Below are 22172 nucleotides of genomic sequence, written 5' to 3'. Positions count from 1 at the left end.
TTTCAACAGGCTGACCTACAATCTTTGAACAAATTTGTATTTGTTTCAACAGCTTTGTTTTTAAACTAACAGACAAGCTCATGTACCATACAGAATTACAATACTGTAAAACACTCATGATCACAGACATAAAGAATGACAATAGAATCCGTTTTCTTGCTCCAAAAGACCTAAGACGTCGAAGGAAATAAATTCTCTGCCTTGTCTTTTTACAGATACTGTCTGTATGATTTTCCACAATACATTTACATTTATGCATTTGGCAGACGTTTTTATCCAAAGCGACTTACAGTGCGCTTATTACAGGGACAATCCCCCCGGAGCAACCTGGAGTTAAGTGCCTTGCTCAAGGACACAATGGTGGTGGCCGTGGGGTTCGAACCAACGACCTTCTGATTAACAGCCCTGTGCTTTAGCCACTACGCCACCATGTCCCTATCTGTCTGATAGTTTCATTATGTATAACAACAGGCAATGTATGAGAATTGGATGTTGAATGCCAGCTGATCATCTGACTATCCCATTCCAAACTCTAATTTTGATAAATTTCTGTTATCATCTTTTACCCAATAAGCATACATTGCTTTTATCTTAGCCAATAGGCGAGCATCTGGCCAGCGTTCTCTATTTGCCACAATTAGTTATCAGACCTTCTGGTTTCTTTATAATAGTGGAATCTTGGCAACTAGTCTATTTAAAAAAAGACAATTTTAATCTTATTTATTAAGAAAGTGTACATTTCATTTAAACAGAATAGTATAGTAAGACAGAATAGAGTAGTTTGACTAATAATTGTACCATCCAGTGAGTGAGGAATGCTTTCACCACTGTGTTCCATTCTAAATATATTATTGCTGAGATGAGCTAAAATAGCACATGTGCAACCTTCAATGTTTCCCACAGCATAGTCACGTAGGCTATGCAGCCTTCAGAGTTTTTATAAGGATTACATAAGGTTTACATAATGCCCAAGCTTCTCTGCAAATATCTTTTATATGTTTTATACAAATATACTATATATTCCCCCCTTTGGGACTTCTTCCCTTACCCAGAGTGCAACTCAACAAGTCAGTCTCCTTCATTTCTATCAAGCGACCAATATAAGTAACGCATTCCTCTAACAATTATGTCTCTTATGGAGCCGCACTCCGGAGGAGAAACAAGACCAAACATCTCCCCCACATTTGGCTAGGGGGAATTAAAAGATCCCGTCTCCCTAACGAAGTCTTTCTTGGGGGTAACACAAATCAGAAACAAATTAAACTGTGTCCAAATATTTTGTAAAAACAGTTACACATATGCTTCTCTCTTCCTACATTTTCAGTGACCTCTTCCCATAGACTTTTCAGCTTCTTCATGGCCTCAGTAAAGGATCCATCAGGAGCTGTATTATTTGGGATTTAAGTTCAACAGTCAGCTACAAACATTACACAAACTCCTCTATTTTCTGCAAATAACCAATTTAGTGCCTGTCTATTTTCAGTGACCTCTTCCCATAGAATTTTTAGCTTCTTCATGGCCTCAGTAAATTATCCACCAGGAGCTTTATTATTTGGGATATACGTGCAACAGTCAGCTACAAACATTACACAAACTCTTCTTTTTTTCCGCCAATAACCATTTAGTAGTCTATTTTGCCATGTAATTTTGCATGTAGGTTCTAGCTGTTCTCCTAAGGCCTTCAATGCTTCATCAGTGTAATTAATGAATATCTGCTGATTGTAGTAAATGTAATTAATCCGTTCTGTATTCTTATTGAGTGTTATCCATGTGAATATAGACTCAAAGCCTGATTTTATTTCATCTCTAGCTTTAAATTTGTGTGTTATTCCTCTTGGTTGGCCAATCGCATCTAAGTATACATCTGTTTTTCCTGTACAGTTTCTCCAGATTCATTAAGGGTTTCAGATTATTTTGGGTTCCAGTCTAACATCGTTATTTCTTGTACTAGTCCTTTCCACCCTTTGGGTAATGTAGCCTGCAATCATTTTCCTCCACAAATCCAAAAGTAGTCTGCTTGTATATTCTTATCAATGGAGGAACTCAAATTTGGTTTTCACAATCTAAAATGCACCCTTCCCAAGTTTTATCCAAACATCTTGGGGCTTTTATTACTGTAAAAATGTTCTTCATTATGGCTGTTGCAAATATTATTCTGCTAAATTTATAAACTCCTTCCTGATCATACATTTTTTCATCCAGATGCACTACTGCACATTCGCCTCGAAATTTTCCCATGTCAACCTCTCCATTGGATTTATTAAAAAACTAATATTCAAGCATGTGGTTTATATGAAGTTTTTTTTTTTTCACATCTATTTGAACATCTAAACGTTTACATTCATCTCCCCATCCTTCCTGTATGTAATATTTTTTCAATTTTGGATGTCCAAAAAATGCCAGACACTCGACTAGGCAGAAGGGTACTTTTTGTTATTTAACTATTTTGTGAATAGTGTTGGGTACACTGCATATAATCATATTGGTTGCGCACTACTGTAAGCTTTTTCAGAGGTGATGGTGAACATAAGTAATTACACATTCCTGATTGTTTCACTCTATACTTTACCCACTTAAACCAATCATTATGATATTCTAATGATAGATCACCTTCACAGTCTGTATTGTCATAAGAGTTCCTTAGTGGCAATTTTATAGACCTCTTTTTAATGGATTTATTTACTTGAGTACCTTGTGACGGATCAGTGGCATTATGTGGACCAATCAAGGACTGAGATGTCAATCATGGAAAACTCCTCCAGCCTTAGGTCTGGGGATTGGTCTCTGGAAAGCCTTGGGTCTGGGGTAACTGCTTCATCAGGTGTACCAACATTAGTATCAATGTCAGAACCTCTCTCACCTTCCTGTCCTGTCTCCACTGGCTGCAGTACATCTTCCAGCAGTTGTATTTAATTGCTTCAGCATGTTCAGTTGCCCTAAAATGAGGTGCAACAGCATTACTACTCCCTCCTTCCTGCTCTGCACTTCCTTCTCCTCGTTCTGCTCTTCCTTGGTTATAAGCTTCAAGCTCTCTTTCAACTTCAGTGGAATCCACATTTAAGTCTTCCTGATCGGTTTCTGTACTGTCTATTTGGTCTTCTCGTTATCTTGGTCTCAGTCTGGGCACTCTAGTGCAGTGATTCAAATTATACCACATTGTGCTACCCTCCACCTGTACTGCTGTCGGGGTTGCCCTTACTACAGTATAAGGGCCATCCCTTTTGGGTTCATTCAGTTTCCTCCTAAAAACTCTCAGGTATACTAGGTCTCCAGGAACTATGGGAAAGGGCACTTCTTCTTCTTCCCAGGGTCCCTTGTTCTGTTCCTGTGAATAAATGGCTTCATGTATAGTAGTTAATTGTCTAATGTAAGCCTTTAATTCCATCTTCAAGTGTTCTAGAGGTGGTCCTTCATAATGATCTCTTGTACTGGCATGGGTCAGCCTGTTAGCATTTCATGCAATGGTAAATTTGTGATTCTATTGGTTTGTATGAGGTAACTCATTAGTGCAAGAGGTAAAGCATCAACCCAATTGAGTTTAGTGTCAGCACAAATTTTACTAAGCTTAGCTTTGAAGGTTCAATTTAAACTTTCTACCATTCCTTGTGATTGTGGATGATAGACACACCATAATATTTTTTCTATTCTCAGTTGCTGTAACACTGTTTTAACTGTTTGAACGAATGCTGAGCCATTGTCAGAACTGATTTGAGATAGTATGCCAAATATTGGAATGACCACTCTGGTCAACAATTTGATCCCTGTTTGGTCTCCCTATTCTGCTGATGGTACAGCTTCTAACCATCTGATGAATCTGTCTATTATCACCAACATGTATGTTTTTCCTCATACTGATTTTAGCATGTCCACATAGTCTATTACCAGGTGTTTAAATGGTACTTCTAGAACTAAAATGTGACCTATTGGTGCAGATGTACCTTTTTTGATATTGTTTTGGGTGAAAATTTCACATTCAGCCAACAATTAATCTACTATTACCTGTAGGTATGGCGACCAATATTCCTATTGTTCCTTGCGCAATGGTCAAAACCATGCACATCTGAGATTAGAATAGTAAGATGTGGTGTTGGGGCAATCATGTGAGTGCAATATGCCATTTGCATCTCTGCTTGTGCCTCTTTGTTGCTATATCTAAATGCATAAGGGCTAGCCAGATGCTGCATACGAGCTACATCATCCAATTGGGGTTGAAGTTGAATCAAACTTGAAGGTGGCATTACTGCTAATTGGCTTCCTGAGGCCCTTTTGGTATGTAAATCTGCAGCATTGTTGCCTTGAATAACAAAGTCATTGGCTTTTTTGTGTGCTTGACATTTGATGATAGCTAATCTCTTTGGGTGCATCATAGCTGAAATCAGTTTAATTATTTGGTCACTATGTTGAACTGGTGTTCCATCACTCTTTTTGAACCCCCTTTGTTTCCAAACCAATCCAAATAGATGTCACCCCATGAGCATATGCAGAATCTTTGTAAATATTAACAGTTTGATATTTAGCCAATTGACAGGCTTCCGTGAGTGCTTTTAATTCAGCCAATTATGCTGAGCATGATTGCTCACAATGCTGCAGCACAATGGGATAAAATTATTGTCTTCTCTCTTGACAACAGCATACCTGGCATGATTTCCCAGATGGCCTCTGAAGCGTGATCAATCCACAAAATAATCTGCATCTGCGTCAGTGATTGGTGTTGATTCCAGATCTGGCCTTAAGCGAGTAAAGACTAGAGAGTCTTTTAAACATTCGTGAGGTGTTCCTTCTCCTTCTAGAGGAATGAAATTGGCTGGGTTTACTGTTATGCATCGCTTTATGGTGATGTCGGTGTAAGTTTTAGTAGTGTTAAGAATGTCAGACACCTGGCTTGAGTCAAGACAAATCTAACTTGTTCTAATAGTTCTGTGACTTTATGATGAGTGTAAATTATGCCTGGGTAGCCATTGTCATTGTCCATTGTTGAAGCTTTTTCATAAGCAAAATATTCTGCTGCAAGTCCTTGTTGATATCATGACAGGTAGCCCTGTGCTACATTGACCTATTTGGTGCTGTAATAGGCAATTGGTTGCTTTTTTGTTCCACCACAAGTTTCCTGCATAAAGGCAGCTGATGCATATCCATCTTTTCTATCTGCTGCATACAAATGGAATGGTCTGGCATAGTCTGGGGTTCCCAGAGCTGGAGCTGTCTGGAGCTCTTTTTTCATTGATTCAAAGGATATCAGTGCATCATTATGTTAGTCATGCTCAGAGATTCTGATGACCTGTTTGTTTCATCAGTGCCAAAACAGGGTTGTTTTGATAGCATATTCTTGTATCCAATCAGCACTAAATCCTGTTAAGCCTGTTATGACATAATTTGTCCCACTGTTGGTTGAGGCTCTTTACTTACTTCCAATTGACTTGGTGATATAGCCTTAGTTTTATGTGCAAAGATTCATCCTAAATATTCTACCTGTGGCAGGCAGTATTGCATTTTCTCTTTAGAGACCTTGTGGACTCCTCCAGCCAATTTGGTGAGCACTTTAATGGAATCTTGATGACATTGTTCTAATGTTGTTGAGCAAATCAACAGATCATCCATATACTATATCAATGTGCTATCCAGTCGAAGATCTTCCAAATCAGTTTTCAAAACTTGATCGAACACATGTGGTGAATGTTTGAATCCTTTGGGTATTCTGGTGTACGTATACTGTTTACCTTGATAGGTGAATAAAAAAAGGTGTCTGCATTCCTCTGCTTAAGGGATGCTGAAAAAAGCAGAACACAGGTCAATTACAGTGAAATAGTTGGCAGCATGAGGAACATTATTCAACAGTGTATGAGGATTTGGGAACTCTGTTGGCCAATCTTCCACTACTTCATTAACTGCTCTCAAATCATGCACTAAGCGACATTTTGATTTGTCTGTTTTAGCAACTGGTCATATGGGTGTGTTACAATGGCTGGCTGTTTCAATCAATATCCCAGCTTTGATCAGCCCCTCAATAGTCTTTTTAATTCCTTCCACATCCTCCTGTTTCAATGGATATTTTAGTTTTTTGGTAGCTGCGCTCCTGGTCTGAGTTTAATTCTAACTGGATTAGCAGATTTGACTAAACCTACATCTGTATCATGTTTAGACCACAATTCTTTTGGTACTTGTTCTTTCATCTCTAGCATCAATTCAAATGTTTTTAATCCAAATTCTTTTCTTTTTCTTTAGTAATCACTACCACCCTTGGGATGCCTGTCATAATGATAGAGCACAGAATTTTGAGGAATGTTTTGTCTGCTGATTCGAAAATAAAAGGATTATCTGTTGCTTCCTACTTTCTCCTTTCTGCTCTCTGCATCATTGGTCATAAGTCTCTTGCTTGACTCCCTTTACTTACATATGAAGTAACATATGAAGCTGAATCTTGTAGGGTGCTACTGGTTGTTTAGGTCAATTTTATTATCAGAAATTATTAATAATAATAATAATTATCAATTATTAATTAAATTAAATAATATAATTTAATTAATCAAATTCTATCCTCGGGGCACCACTCTTTGACAAGATAAAAATGATAGTAAGTGACTGATCAAGTCTCATAAAAATCTACCCAGAAGGTTGAGTATTTTGATTAATAATCAAAATAATCAAAAAGGGAAGAAACTAGTCACATTATTGCCATATGAATCCAACAGTAATCTGGTTACAGTTGGCTTCTAACTACAGTGATTTAACAATACTGAAGTAATAGGGGAGTTCTTGACGTGGCCGAGGCTGGCCACAACACAATATTCAAACAAACAACCAGGAGTACTTCTTATCATAATATAACAAGATTTATTATAATCAAACAGCAATGAACACCGCCAATACTATATGAATATAACACAAAAACATAACATGGAAGTTCTAACTAAATAGTGGAGCTATATGCTAGTGTATGGATGTATGTATGTGGGTGTATGTCTAGATTCGGTAACAAAGGAAACAAAATGGTGGATTAAACTCCACGTGGGGAACTAGTTTCAAAATGGAGGATCAGTTTCAACATTGAGAACTAGGTTCAAAATGGCAAACTGAATTCAAAATGGAAACTAGTTTCAAAATGGAGGATTAGACTATAAAGGGCAAAGCCAACGATTATTTGAATATGGAGTGAAAGAAAGATGACTGGATCAGATCCATGTGACAGAGCTAATACATGTGGGGGTGGAAATGAGCATGCACACAAAGGAACTGATGAGAAACAGGTGGGAGAATATGAAAACAATAGTCGGATATTAACCTCGGTGCTTCTCACTCCGTGTGTGTGTGTGTGTGAGAGAGAAAGGATAAATGCTGGCAACAGCGCGACTGAACCGCTAGTTCATATCACTCAATAAACAACATTTCTCCCAAAATTGATGATCTCACGAATCAAAAACAGCAAAACAGCGATCAGAGTTAAACATTCAAGATTTTACTCAAAACATCAAACATTCAGCATCAAATATACGATTTAGTTGTACAAGAAAAGTAACAGTTTCTAAACTAAATCTGCCCAGATATCAATTCACTGTTGTTTCGCAGTGAAAATGAATGAACCGGTTGTAATACTGCTAAATTGGAACAAAGCTAAGTTAATCTTACTCTACCGTGGCCAAATGGTGAGGTTAGAGAAACGTGGTCTCTTTGTCCTTTGTCCAGAAGGAGGGAAACTCCTTTGTATATCTCTTTCAAACCGCTGGCTTAGAAGCTGGGCACAGAGAGACCGAAATCAAATCTGTCCGCTAGTTTTGTTGACAAGATCGCGTCATCTTTCATAGGCCGCTTTTGACCAATCTCAAATCCCAGTTTGAGATTGGGTCCATGGGCAGGACTTCCCATCAAGCTGTGATGCACTCTGGGAAACCGAGTTCAATGTCTCACCTTTGATCATAGAACAAAGGGCCATGCCCTTTTCTCTTATGATGTCACATATTGGGTGTTCTGACCCCAGCAGTTCTGCAGGTGTTGATGCCTCTACAGGTATTAATGCAAATGAATAATGAAATTATCACAGTGTGTTTTATGTTTTTTAATGTACCTCTTTAACCCCAGCTCGCATCTATTCTTAGCTAGTCTTCACCACGCTCAGACGAGGGCCACTATTAGAACCCGACCTCTAACTTCCCCTGGTCTTTTGCTGGGTTTTAAGGTATTTTATTAGTCTTTCTCAGGTTTTTCAAAACAGCATTTACTTGTATTCTGGTTAAAGGTTTTATAGGCAAATCCTTTATTCCTAACCAATTTGAGTTACTATGCATCCAGATAATATCTCCTCTGATTATGTCAAAGCTCCAAAGCTCGCCTTCAGCAAACCAGCGGCCTGTAGCAGATATTTCCCCTGCCCAATGTAGATAAGTGAGAAATGGGGTTAATTCTACATGAAACCCTCTCCTTAGAACCAAAGAAATATTTAATTTACTTCTAGCACAGTACTCTAAATGTAAAGGTTCAAGGAAATAAATGAGGGATTATCTCTCTCTCTCTCTCTCACTCTTTCTTTTGCGTTTAAAAAATGCTGTTTCTCCAAAAATTACACATTCGCTGCAATAGCTGATTGCTAAATGTACTGTTTCCTTTTATTTTCTCTGATTCCTGAGTATTTCCACCCACATATGTCATATCTGCTCAGGGTCATTTCTTAAAACAATTGTTACCACCAACCTTATTATAGTCTCGTTGATTGTGTGGACTGGTGTTATTTATCCAATCTCCTCTATACATAATAACACCTTACCTTTCCACTGTACTGGTTGTGTGCATGAACTTACAACAATTAAAATATTTTTTAAGATTGTTGCTCCTCCTACTTCCTCTGGGCAATGGGTCACCAAATTCCTTTTGAGATGAGGCACAAACACTGTGTCAATGGATATTTCTGCTGACACTAATAATGACTCCAATAGGGTGGATTTTGGAATGCAAAGTTTTTCCAAGTATTTTCCCAATGACCTTACAGTCAAATGTTTTTTTTACTATTGCTTGCCAGTCCAAAATTGGCCATTCCTGTTCTATTTCCCTCAGATTTGTGATTTTAGTAAAAATTCTTAGAAACTTGTTTTTTTTTTGTTCTGTCCCTTAACTACCCTGTAACATCTATATTTTCGGATTCTTTCCAGAATTGATTGCTAATCCTGTTTGCTTCTATCAATGTTTTTTCAAATTCTCCCTTCTCTACTGACTCAACTAATATTCAAGCAAAACATTCCCTCTCAAACTCTGATAGCCTCCACATCTGTTATCCGTTAGGAGAAGTGCAAAGAAAAAGTTCCTATTCACACACACACACACACACACACACACACACACACACACACACACACACACACACACACACACACACACACACAGTTGTGTTTCCATGTTTTATGGGGACTTTCCATAGATATAATGGTTTTTATACTGTACAAACTTTATATTCTATCCCCTAAACCTAACCCTACCCCTAAACCTAACCCTCACAGAAAACTTTCTGCATTTTTACATTTTCAAAAAACATAATTTAGTATGATTTATAAGCTGTTTTCCTCATGGGGACTGACAAAATGTCCCCACAAGGTCAAAAATTTCGGGTTTTACTATCCTTATGGGGACATTTGGTCCCCACAAAGTGATAAATACACGCTCACACACACACACACACACACACACACACACACACACACACACACACACACACACACACACACACACACACACTCACTTGCAGCCCCTCCTTTCACTCTCTCTCTTCAGCCACATAGTCTTGTGCCACACAGTCAATCTTGTATTATTTACTTTTGCTATGGGAGAGAAACTAGTGTTTTTTTTTGTGATTTTAATTTAGTTTCTTTAATAATAATTGTGTCTCTTTATTTGGATCACATGTGACGATGACAATTTGGAAGATTTCCAAACAATCGACAAAGCCAATTTCTTGAAACATTCTTATTATTTGGGGTGGCTTTTCTGACTTTTCTCACTCTTTTTTATCATTTATTCCACAATTCTCAAATACAGTACTAATAAGCTTAATACACTTGTTAATTCATGCCACAGGGCTCATAAACAAATGCAAGAAAACTTAAAGGGCACCTATTATGGCATTTAAAATGTTCCTAATATTGTTTTGGGAGTCCCCAACAACACTTTTACATGCATGCAATGACAAAAAACACTTTTGTTGTCTTATAATATGCATTTATGTTTACCTGATTTGCTCACCGACTCCCAAATGATTCGTTCAACGACTCATTTTTCCAAACCCCTCCTTTGCGTGACTCTAATCTGCGGTGATTGGTCAGATGACCCAGTCAGTTGTGATTGGTATACTCTGTGCAGAGATTGTCGGAAGCGGAACGTCCATCACCGCTTTGTAGTAAAAAAATCAAAATCAGAGAAGGAATTTGAGTTGATTTATGTTAGCGATCATAGCCCAAAGTTCGGTGGTAAACACAATCAGTTATTGTTTATGCGTTAGCCCAACGCATAAACATATTGGTAAAGCACTGCATTACTACAAGTTATTGCTCTATTCTTTATGACAACTCCAATAACATCGACAAACATTTCACATATTTCAAAAAAATTGACATTGGAGACCTAGAAGCTGCGCTGAGCGTAACTTACACAACACACACAAATACTTATTAAGCATGTTAAAAAACACATAAAAGCAACAATTATTAATAATACTTACAGGTTGTGATTCGGAAGAGGAAGCTGATCCAAATAAACTTGGTACTGAACCTTCCTTCAGTATCAACCGGCTCACGAATCCACACTTGAAAGCATTCATGTTCGTAAAGCAATCGTCATTAAAATGACGCGAACACAGCAGTTCGGGCTATACTTGTGTGGTATAGTTGTAAATATAAACTCTAGCCACTGATTCTTCACATGCTCGTCCCTGGGCAGTGAAAAAAATGTCGCTTTTGATATGCACTTCAGAACACAGCGTCTTGTTGTCGACATGATGTTTTCAAGTTTTCCCTGGTGTCTGTGCACGCAATGAGTGGGCGTGGACAATTTGATAATTTTTCGTCTTGACGTCACAACGAAAAGGAAAATGACTCATTGGAAAAACTATTCATTACATTGACTCAGAGTCGACTCCTACTTTTGAGAGACAATAAAAATTTTTACGGTGTACTTTCATATATAAAACTTTGCAGGATGTTTTTGTTCACTTAAATCTATGTTACACACTACATGAAAGGTAATTTTCAAAATTCTATAATAGGTGCCCTTTAAATGGGCACATAACAGCACAGACAGCCGCACAACCACAGTTTAATCTCACACACATACAGCGTAGCACAGCCAGTATAAACACAGCGTAGTCAACACAGCTAATATAAAAACAATTGGCAGCGAGACATCTTTGTTTATGCAAGCGCAGCTGAGAGCACACCTGACACTATTACATGATTGTGCAGTTCGCGCTGTAGTACCTGCCAAATGTAGTAGTAAAAATTACCAGTTCTAAAGAAGTGACAGAGTGTTGATTCATAGCTTGTGATGAGGTCATCTTGAAGAGAGCTCTCTTTAGAATGCATTTATCACTGGGCACGATCTCTCTCTCTCTCTCTCTCACTCACACACACACACACACACACAAACCTATTCACATTCACACACATATTGCTTTCTAGTTTGTTGTTTTTCTTTACCAAAATCAAGCAATTTTCCTGCTTGACCAGATATCTTTTGGCTTTCATCTGAGTCACAGGCAGGAATACATCACGGATTTGAGGGACTGTGTCAGGATTTTGTTTGGTCTCAGTATTAAACAACGGGTGATTATGCCTTCGGTAATTAGTGGGTCCCCTGAACTCACTGATGAGCACTCAGCCCTTCTCTGTCTCACTCCCCTTTTCTGTCACGAGTGCAAACACAAATGGACAGCACCTCATAGACACACACACACACACACACACACACACACACACACACACACACACACACACACACACACACACAGTGATGTTGCATTCATGGATTATTAATTAGCCTCTGGTTTTGATGCAGTGTCTTCTGTTTGAGCTTGACTGAATGAAAGCTACAGCTGGCAGAGAGGAAATAGATAACGTTCTTCATCTCACACAATCTATTCATAAGCACCTATTCTGCCTTGCAGTGATTGACCTTTTATTCTTTCACTTCTATATTTTCCCCTTTCAATGTATCACTCTGTACTTTCTCTCCATTTTGTATGTTCTCTGTGTGTTTGTGTTTATTTAGAAGCCTTCATCAAGACTTTGATTTACACCATGATGCATACCGTTACATCAAACGCCTCCCCCCCCAGCCTATGCATTAGTCGCAGTTTGCATACTGTCACATAGATAATACTGCATGTGTTTATGTGTAAGACTTGTCTGTTTTTGTATGTTCCTGGTAAAACACATTTATCTTTAACAACTTTGTCACCCAGACTTATTTTTATACCTCAGTAGATAGTAAAAGCAGAAGTGCGTAGGAGCTCTTTAAAGCTATGATAATGTTATTTGCTCACAGTATATGTCCTGTGCTACTGTGTGAATTTATTAGACTGCAAACTGAAACTGATATTTCTTCTGCAAAGAAATTATAAGTGTTGAACAGATCCTTGAGTGTTTAAAGCAATCACAGACTTATCTCAATTTGAAAAAGTGCACTAAACAAGGCACATGCAGGAAAATAAAAGCAAAAGTGTGACTCCGCTAAAGTGATAAAATCAAGGGGTCAAGGTTTGGCTAAGTTAGCCCTTTCTGATAGCAGTAACCACACCATCTGGACCCAAAAAGCACCTTTCTCACGTGACAGCCATTCAAAATTAGCTGTGAATTCTGACACATTTTTCAGAAAGCAAAATTTGTATTGCTTATATTGCATTATATTATAATAGATTACTATAGTGTTATTGTTATTGAGTGTCCATGAGCAAAGATGGCGGATTTTAAATAATGTACTTCTGTCTGTGCCAGCTGAGCAACTGCGCTTGAGATGAATGGAAAATGTAAAGGCCCTGGTACACTCGAGGTAAAGTGGCTCTTTGTTCTTCATGTAGCCAAGTGAAGAAATTTCATGTAATTTAACTCTAGTTATAAATTGGATGTGGCTCTTTTAAGAGTTTTGCGACACCCGCTTTCAATTCAATTCAATTCAATTCAATTCAGAAACTTCAAAAACTGGTAGAAATTTGTCTTTAGACAAACAAGACAGACAAAATTATAATAATAAAGCATAACTGTTGCAGTAGATATGTTACAGTTATCTTAAGATCCTAATTAAAATTTCAATTGCATTAGGGATAAAAGTCTTCTTATATTTAGCCATTTTCACTAGAGGTACCTTATATCGTCTGCGGAAGTACCTGAAACGAATCATGAAGGGGGTGGAAAATGTCCAATGTAATAGCAGAAGCTTTCCTTTTGACTGCCACAATGTAAAAGATCAGAGAGTGGTATTTGTTGCTTTCCAATAATTTTACCAACTAGCTTTATCATTCTTGACAGTTTGTTCTTGTTTCTAACATTTAAAGAGTTAAACCAAGATACAATGTTAAAAGTGACATGTGATACAATGTTTCTGGCTCTCTCTTGTATTAGAGATGTGGGAAGGCACATTATGCAAGAAAGCTCATGTTTTTGTTCATTGGTTGAGAATTCTTTGGGGAAATGTATAATTCTACTCAAAATGTTGTTAAATTGCATTAAACTTGTTAAGAAAAATTGTATGCTAAAATTAAGTGTTATAAATAATTTTTGAAGGATGCATGTGGATTGCATATGTGGAGTTTGACAGTATATTCCACACATGTGAGAACTGGGTGTGTACATTTTTAATTGGCCATGTCTTGTGGTGTGTTGGTGGTGTAGTGGTCTAAAGCACATAACTAGTAATCAGAAGGTCGCTGGTTCGATCCCCACAGCCACCACCATTGTGTCCTTGAGCAAGGCACTTAACTCCAGGTTGCTCCGGGGGGATTGTCCCTGTAATAAGGGTTCTGTAAGTCGCTTTGGATAAGAGCGTCTGCCAAATGCATAAATGTTTAAAATGTTTATGTTTAAATGTCTTGTTTGGTGATTTGTGGCCCAGGGGGTTTTCCACTTTGGTGAGTTGGTGAGGCGTGTGTTGTATGTGAAAATATGGGGGTTCTGTTGTTTTGAGCTATTGTGCATATTCTTGAAGTCTGGTTGAAGGAGCATGGGATGTTTTGAGTGGTTTGGGCATGTTTTGAGTGCATGGAAAGCTGTTGATGATATGGGCATGTATTGAGGTGATGTGTGCTGGGGCGTATGGGTGGGCTAATGCCTTTTTTGTGTGTTCTTTTGACATTGGTCTAAACCTTTTTCGTTGTACCATATTTTATTTTTGTATTTTATATATTCTTTTTTTATATAGTGCAGCCCCATCGACTGCTGTTTTTCTTCCCTTTAATAAACAGCCATCAGAATAAAACCTCAAAAGATATTATTGTATCCTGTGGAGATTATTTCAACCCAATGGCTACATTCACATAGAGCCAAAAAATATGTTTGAAATAGCTGAGCAACAACATAATGTTTAAGAAAATTCAGACATCCGCTACACTGTTGTTTAGAGGTACAGTACATTTAAATGAGGACCCTCAAGACTACATTTAAAACATCAACTAATATGACATTAAAATGTGTTATCAATGACTTCAGGCCTCATTCTCTGAGTAGAATTCACTCAAGATCAGTAAAAGAAGCTGTATTAACTACTCATTGATTATTTAAGGTACAGTAATATACTGTCTACTGTTTGCAGTAGTGTCTAATTTGTCATGTTTACCTTTTGCATTCATGGTGCTAATGTGCTAGCACGCTGTACGCAGCCATAACATGCACCTATTACACTCTGTTATCGTAATTAATTATGACACTGATACTACTGCAAAGATGGGTTTATGAGTAAAGGATAATATATAGTGAATCAGTTGCTATCACAAAATAAATCCTGACAGGGTGATCAGGACCCCAATGTGAAGCAGACCCTGATAGCACATGCAGATCCCCCCGACCTCTATTTGATGTCTGTTTACATCTGGAAGAAATATTTTTTAGGTTGTTTGCTCATCTGCAATACGTCTTTAAGACGTTTCCTCTCAGATGTCAATAAGATATTCATCAGATGTCTTTGAGATGTTTATAATTTAGAATGTTTGTAAATCTGGTCTTTGTAACATGTTTAGCAGATGTTAATTAGAACTTGATGCTTTCCAGATCAAAAGATCTGAAACAGACATCTGTTAGATGTACGTGTGCAATCTGGGGAGGGGACTTGTATCAGCCTAAAGTGGTTTATTTTGCGATTACACCCAGCTGTCATTATCCCGCTTATTAAACAGCTATTAACCACAGAAATAAATACATAGATATAAAATATAGATTTTCTTGAAATTATGTAACTAAGTGATAAGAAATAAATCTATGAACAGCTAAAATCCACCTCCGGTTTGCTTTTATCAGCAGGCGGCACATGAGTGAAACAGCAGATCAAACAATAGAGTGAATAGACACTTAGAGTATTTGAGTAGATTTGATCCTTATGTAGACTAATTAAACAAAAAAAATCGCATGACATCTTCTTGGAAAACGTCTCTTCTCAAATGATTGTACAGATCTACAGATGTAGGTCAATTTGCACCAACTTGCAAATAACTCTGAACGCTGGTGTGTTCATGTTGACTGATCTTCACTGACTGAACAGAAATGAGCTGTCAACCTCAAAGTAGATGGAGGTCCAGGTCACACTTAGCAATGATTTGTACCAATTGCAGTTAGAAACTGTTTAACAGCCGGTAAGAAGTTTTCCAAAAATTTCGCCCTGATGAGCTGTTACGAATCATAGAATAAAACTGAAAATATTCCATTTATTTTGGCCAGATTTTGTTCAAAATGACTTCACACCCATTTGTTTTTCAATTTCGTTGGAAGTGTGCAGGGTCCTCAATGGAGAGCTTTTTCCTGGTATAATATTTCACATTGAACAAATTGATACTGAACAAATCCCTTGGTAAATTCTGATGATACAGTAAGTGCTGTTTTTGAAGCCTAAGTGTTTGTTTTTATGGACTTTGTATTGGTGATGGTTGGTCCTGATCATATTTCTTTGCACATAAACTCAGTACATTCATTCCTACACTACACTGTATATGACTAATCTTCTCTTCATGTCCTCTTTCTCTGTCAGCTCTCTCTCTTTTATTTCATGCATTCCATTTCCTGCAGCTCCTCCTCAAATCTGTTTACCTCTTAACCTGTTTACCTCTTAACACTCTTAACCATTTCCTCTTCCCTTAAAGGACTGTTTTTTGTACAAAATGACAGCAGTGTTCAGAGTGAACTTTCCTGTGATGAGTCTGTGGAAAATGGTCATGTCTGACTACCCAGAACAGAGCAAGTGAATGCTCGTCCACTCAAGAAATGGAACAAATTCTCCACTAGTGGCAATGGATTAGGATGGATGGATGGATGAATAGATAAAATGTATTTTTTCAAAGAAATTCTTCAAAGATTTTTTAACCAGCAAATGCAGTTCTGACTCACCCTCATACATGCACATGTAGATCGGTTCTCTAATGGCAAGAATGTTTCCGCATTTCATATGGGCTCTTTGAGCTCCTCTCATGCCCTTTTTGCAACAGCACATGATTAATATGTGCAAGCCAAAAATCAATATAATTATAATCATAATTATAACCACCAAACTCATTATGTATGTCAGACCTCCACCTATGGAACCAAATATGCCACTAAACCAAGATTCCAATGATGATACATCTAATTACTCATTAAACATATGTATATTACTAACTTCATGATGAACCACCTTTGTCAAATCTTTGTGATCCATGACTGCATCTAGAATATAGTGTATAGGCAACAATTTGTCCTTATAACTTGACACCTATAAACAGCATATACAGCACCATTCTATTTTGTATAGCTATTTGTCTAAATGAAGTTAAAACTTCCTGTATAATATTATATGTCTTAGCAGTCTGAATTACTTACTTTCTTAAATGTGTCTTGCATTGTCTCAGCCTCTGTCGACAAATCATATATTCCCAACTCAAAAGAAACATATTTATACAGGTAATGGTCTTGCTATAAGGGATTGTTCACCCAGAAAGTACAATTCTGTCATTATTTACTCACCCTCAAATTGTTCCAGAATTGTATGACTTTCTTTTATTCCATGACACAAAAGGATATGACTCAGTGTTATGTTCCCTGTTGTCTTTTGTTTTTTTGTACTGTTATTGTGAAGTTTTGTTTAGTTCCTGTTTTGGTCTTTGTAGTCCTTTTGTAGTTTCTCTTATGCTGTCATGTTCTCTGTTGTCTTTTGCTTCTGTGCTTTTATGTTGAAATGTAGTTTAGTTCCTGTTTCCTGTTTGGTTTCTGTCATGTTCATTGGTGTCTTTTGTTGTTGTGCTCTTATGTTGAAGTTTAGTTTAGCCCCTGTTTCCTGGTTCCTGTTTGTTTTTTTTGTAGTCCTTTGTAGTTTGTTATTATGATTGGTGTTCCCTTGATTTGTTTCTTCCAGGTGTCCCTCATTCCCTTGTTTGTTCCTCTTGTATTTAAACCCTCGTTTCTTGTTCAGTCCTTGTCAATCGTTGTTTGATGTATGTGCATGAATGTTTGCTGCCCTGGTTCTCCGTTTATGTTTGCCCTGGTTCTCCGTTTATGTTTGCCCTGGTTCTCCGTTTATGTTTGCCCTGGTTCTCCGTTTAAGTTTATTTCCCCCTTGTGGGTTTTTCCTTTGTTTATTCGTTTGTTCATTTAATAAAAGTCTAAACTGCATTTGGATCCGCATCTCCTCGTCTGCCTCGCTGCTCAAACGTAACAGAACGATCGACCACACATGGATCCAGCAGCTATTCGGGCCAAATGTTGGCTGCTCAATCTGCAGCAAGAACACTACCCACTTGTAGACCACGCTCGCTACTTCCTCCTCCTGGCGAACGCTACTGACTTCCCGGACTCTGCACTGATGATCTTTTTCAGGAGCAGCTTGAACCCCTCGCTGAGGGAGCGGGTGCCACAGGCAGCGCCCGGCTGCACTTTCCGCGACTACCTGGGAGCGACCCTACTGGCGTGCAGCTCGCCGCTCCCTGACACACCAGCCCATCCTGTCGGCGAACAGCCCCCCACGCCTATGGCTTCCCTTGGGCCCGCACGGCCAACTTCGTCCGCCCAGAGGAGGAGGAGAAGACAGGCGTCTGCCTCCCGGCCCACGCCTGCCCAGGTCAGCGAGCCAGAGCCCTCGTCAGCCACGGTCAGCGAGCCAGAGCCCTCGTCAGCCACGGTCTGCGAGCCAGAGCCCTCGTCAGCCACGGTCTGCGAGCCAGAGCCCTCTTCAGCCCCGGTCAGCGAGCCTGAGCCCTCTTCAGCCCCGGTCAGCGAGCCTGAGCCCTCTTCAGCCCCGGTCAACGAGCCTGAGCCCTCTTCAGCCACGGTCAACTAGCCTGAGCCCTCTTCAGCCACGGTCAACCAGCCAGAGCCCTTAGCCCCAGAAGTCAGTGAGCCAGTGCCTGTCGCCTCAGAGGTCAGTGAGCCAGTGCCTGTCAACTCAGAGGTCAGTGAGCCAGTGCCTGTCGCCTCAGAGGTCATTGAGCCAGCGCCTGTCACCTCGACCGTCCCTGAGCCAGCGCCTGTCGCCTCGACCGTCCCTGAGCCAGCGCCTGTCGCCTCGACCGTCCCTGAGCCAGCGCCTGTAGCCTCGACCGTCCCTGAGCCAGCGCCTGTAGCCTCGACCGTCCCTGAGCCAGCGCCTGTAGCCTCGACCGTCCCTGAGCCAGCGCCTGTAGCCTCGACCGTCCCTGAGCCAGCGCCAGTAGCCATGACCGTCCAAGAGCCAGCGCAAGTAGCCATGACTGTCCAAAGGCCAGCGCCAGTGGTCACGCCCGTCCAAGAGTCCGAGCCTTCCGAGCCTTCAAGAGCTCCGCCTTCCGAGCTTTCCAGAGCTCCGCCTTCCGAGCTTTCCAGAGCTCCGCCTTCCGAGCTTTCCAGAGCTCTGTCTTCCGAGCCTCCCAAGCTTTCCAGAGCTCGCCTTCCGAGCCTTCCGAGCTTTCCAGAGCTCCGCCTTCCGAGCTTTCCAGAGCTCCGCCTTCCGAGCTTCCTAGGGCTCCGCCTCCTGAGCCTCCCAGGGCTCCGCCTCCCAGGTCTCGAGTCTTCCAGGGCTCCTCCTCCCGAGCCTCCCAGGGCTCTGCCCCTCAAGTCACTCGAGCCTTCCAGGTCTCCGCCTCTCAAGCCTTCCAGGGCTCTGCCTCTCACGCCTCTCGAGGCACCCAGGGCTCCGCCACCCAAGTCTCTCAAGTCTCTTGAGTCTTCCAGAGCTCCGCCTCCCGAGATTTCCAGAGCTCCGCCCTCCGAGCCTCCAGAGCTTTCCAGAGCTCTTCCTCTCGAGCTTTCCAGGGCTCCGCCCCTCAAGCCTCTCGAGCCTTCCAGGGCTCCGCCCCTCAAGCATCTCAAGCCTTCCAGGGCTCCGCCACTCAATCATCTAGAGCCTACCAGGGCTCCACCCCCCAGGCCTTTCGAGCCACCCAGGGCTCCGCCTCTCGAGCCTTCCAGGGCTCCGCCCCTCGAACCTCCTACGGCTCTGCTCCCAGAGACCCCAGAGCCTTCTAGGGCTCCGCCTCTGAAACCTCTTACGGCACCACCTTCCTTGGCCCCGCCTCCTGAGTCATCCTCGGCTCCGCCTTCCTCAGCCCCGTCTCCTAGATTCCAGGGCTCCGCCTACAGCATCTCCCGAGCCTCCCACGGCTCCGCCTCCCGAGCCTCCTTCAGCCCAGCCTCCTGCGGCTCTTCTCCTCGAGCCTCCCTCGGCTCTACCTCCAGAGCCTCCTACGGCTCCACCTCCAGAGCCTCTTAGGCCTCCTACGGCTCCGCCTCCAGAACCTCCCACAGCTCTGCCTTCCGAGCCTCCTTCAGCACAGCCTCCTGCAGCTCATCTCCTCGAGCCTCCCGCGGCTCCACCTCCAGGGCCTCTTAAGCCTCCTACGGCTCCGCCTCCAGAACCTCCCACGGCTCTGCCTCCTGGGCCTCCTACGGCTCTGCCTCCCACGGCTCTGCCTCCCGAGCCTCCTGCGGCTCCGCCTCCAGAGCCCCCTACGGCTCTGCCCCCAGAGGCTCCAGAGCCTTCCAGGTCCCCGCTCCTGGAGCCTCCTACGGCGCCGTCTACCTCGGCTCTGCCCCCTGAGCCTCCTTCAGCTCCACCTCCGGAGCCTCCCTCAGCTCCGCCTTCTGAGCCTTCCAAGCCATCACCCCCCTCGGCTTCGCCTCTCGAGCCTCCCTTGGCTCAGCCTCAGAGGTCCCCTTTGGCTCCGCCCCACGCGGCTCCACCGGCCTCCCCAGTGGCCACTCCTCCTCCCAGGCCCCCTGAACCAGTCCTTGCCCCACGGCCACCTCCCAGGCCCCCTGAACCAGTCCTTGCCCCACGGCCACCTCCTAGGCCACCTAAACCTGTCCTTGTCCTGTGGCCACCGCCCAGACCTCCTGAACCAGTCCTTGCCTTGTGGCCACCTCCCTGGCCTCCTAAACCTGTTCCTATCCGGTGGAGGCTCCCCAGGCCACCTGACCCTGGCCCCGTCTCACACCCCCATAGACTGCCTGCCTGCCCTCTCTGCCCCCCTGGTCTACCTGTCGGCCCCTTGTGCCTTCGTGGACTGCCTGTCTGCCCTCTAGGCCCCCCTGGTCTGCCTGATTGCCCCTTGTGCCCCTTGGACTACCTAATTGCCCCTTGTGCCCCCGTGGACTGCCTAATTACCCCTTGTGCCTCCTTGGACTGTCCCTGTACCCCCTTTGGTCTGTCTGTTTTCCCCCTGTTCCAATCCCTCACCCCTTGGACATTTATTTGTGTTTGTTGTTCTTGTTGTTTTCCTTAGGACCATCTGGAATCCGGTCCTTTTGAGGGGGGGTTATGTTATGTTCCCTGTTGTCTTTTGTTTTTTGTACTGTTATTGTGAAGTTTTGTTTAGTTCCTGTTTTGGTCTTTGTAGTCCTTTTGTAGTTTCTCTTATGCTGTCATGTTCTCTGTTGTCTTTTGCTTCTGTGCTTTTATGTTGAAATTTAGTTTAGTTCCTGTTTCCTGTTTGGTTTCTGTCATGTTCATTGGTGTCTTTTGTTGTTGTGCTCTTATGTTGAAGTTTAGTTTAGCCCCTGTTTCCTGGTTCCTGTTTGGTTTTTTTTGTAGTCCTTTTGTAGTTTGTTATTATGATTGGTGTTCCCTTGATTTGTTTCTTCCAGGTGTCCCTCATTCCCTTGTTTGTTCCTCTTGTATTTAAACCCTCGTTTCTTGTTCAGTCCTTGTCGATCGTTGTTTGATGTATGTGCATGAATGTTTGCTGCCCTAGTTCTCAGTTTATGTTTGCCCTGGTTCTCTGTTTAAGTTTATTTCCCCCTTGTGGGTTTTTCCTTTGTTTATTCGTTTGTTCATTTAATAAAAGTCTAAACTGCATTTGGATCCGCATCTCCTTGTCTGCCTCGCTGCTCAAATGTAACACTCAGTCACTAGTCACTTTTGTTCTATGGCAAATAGATGCAATCAAAGTGAATGGTAACTGAATCTATTAGGTTGAGTAAATGCTAAGGCATTTGTCGGGCCTTCAGGCTTTACATGTGTGCTGGTTACACTAATCATACTGGGGTCCCTAAACATACAATCATACTATCATATGATGGAAGGCTTATTTTGCAAATACAAAGACTGAATTCTCTGTGACCACTTATGAATTCTGATCCAATAAATTTGCTTCCCTCAGTATTTAGCAGCAATTTTTGAATGTCCCTGGCCTACCCAGCATACCAGGCTGTGAGTTGGTATAATCAAAACAATTGTCACTGGTGATGATTCGTTTACCTGTGCTGAGCAAAGGCATTTTCAAATTTTTCTGAAAGCACAATTATCCTGTGATTTTCCACACTTCAGTGCTTTTGCACTGAGGATGTGTCCATGACAAAGTTAATGATTTTGTTCTACAGGTATATGCAGTATTAGTAGATATTCCCTTTCAATATGTATTTTTGCCCCCTTTTTGGTAGGTAGGTGGGTGGCTGGTTGGCTGGTTGGCTGGATGGATGGATGGATGAATGGATGGTGAATGAACTCTCAAACACATATGTATATTGTTATGCTTTTAATTGGCTTCAAAATCCAATGGG

General features: G+C 41.4%; 1 protein-coding gene across 1 annotated transcript in view; it reads left to right on the top strand.

Moving 5' to 3' along the window:
• Positions 1–22172, top strand: part of LOC127659242 (5-hydroxytryptamine receptor 2A-like) — a 71831-nt gene that overhangs the window by 33703 nt on the left and 15956 nt on the right. The gene's annotated exons all lie outside the window — the stretch shown is intronic.

Source organism: Xyrauchen texanus, chromosome 18 (genome assembly GCF_025860055.1).
Source record: "Xyrauchen texanus isolate HMW12.3.18 chromosome 18, RBS_HiC_50CHRs, whole genome shotgun sequence".
Classification (NCBI taxonomy): domain Eukaryota; kingdom Metazoa; phylum Chordata; class Actinopteri; order Cypriniformes; family Catostomidae; genus Xyrauchen; species Xyrauchen texanus.
The sequence above is the reverse complement of the archived record's forward strand: the minus strand, read 5'-3'. Positions and strand labels throughout refer to the sequence as shown.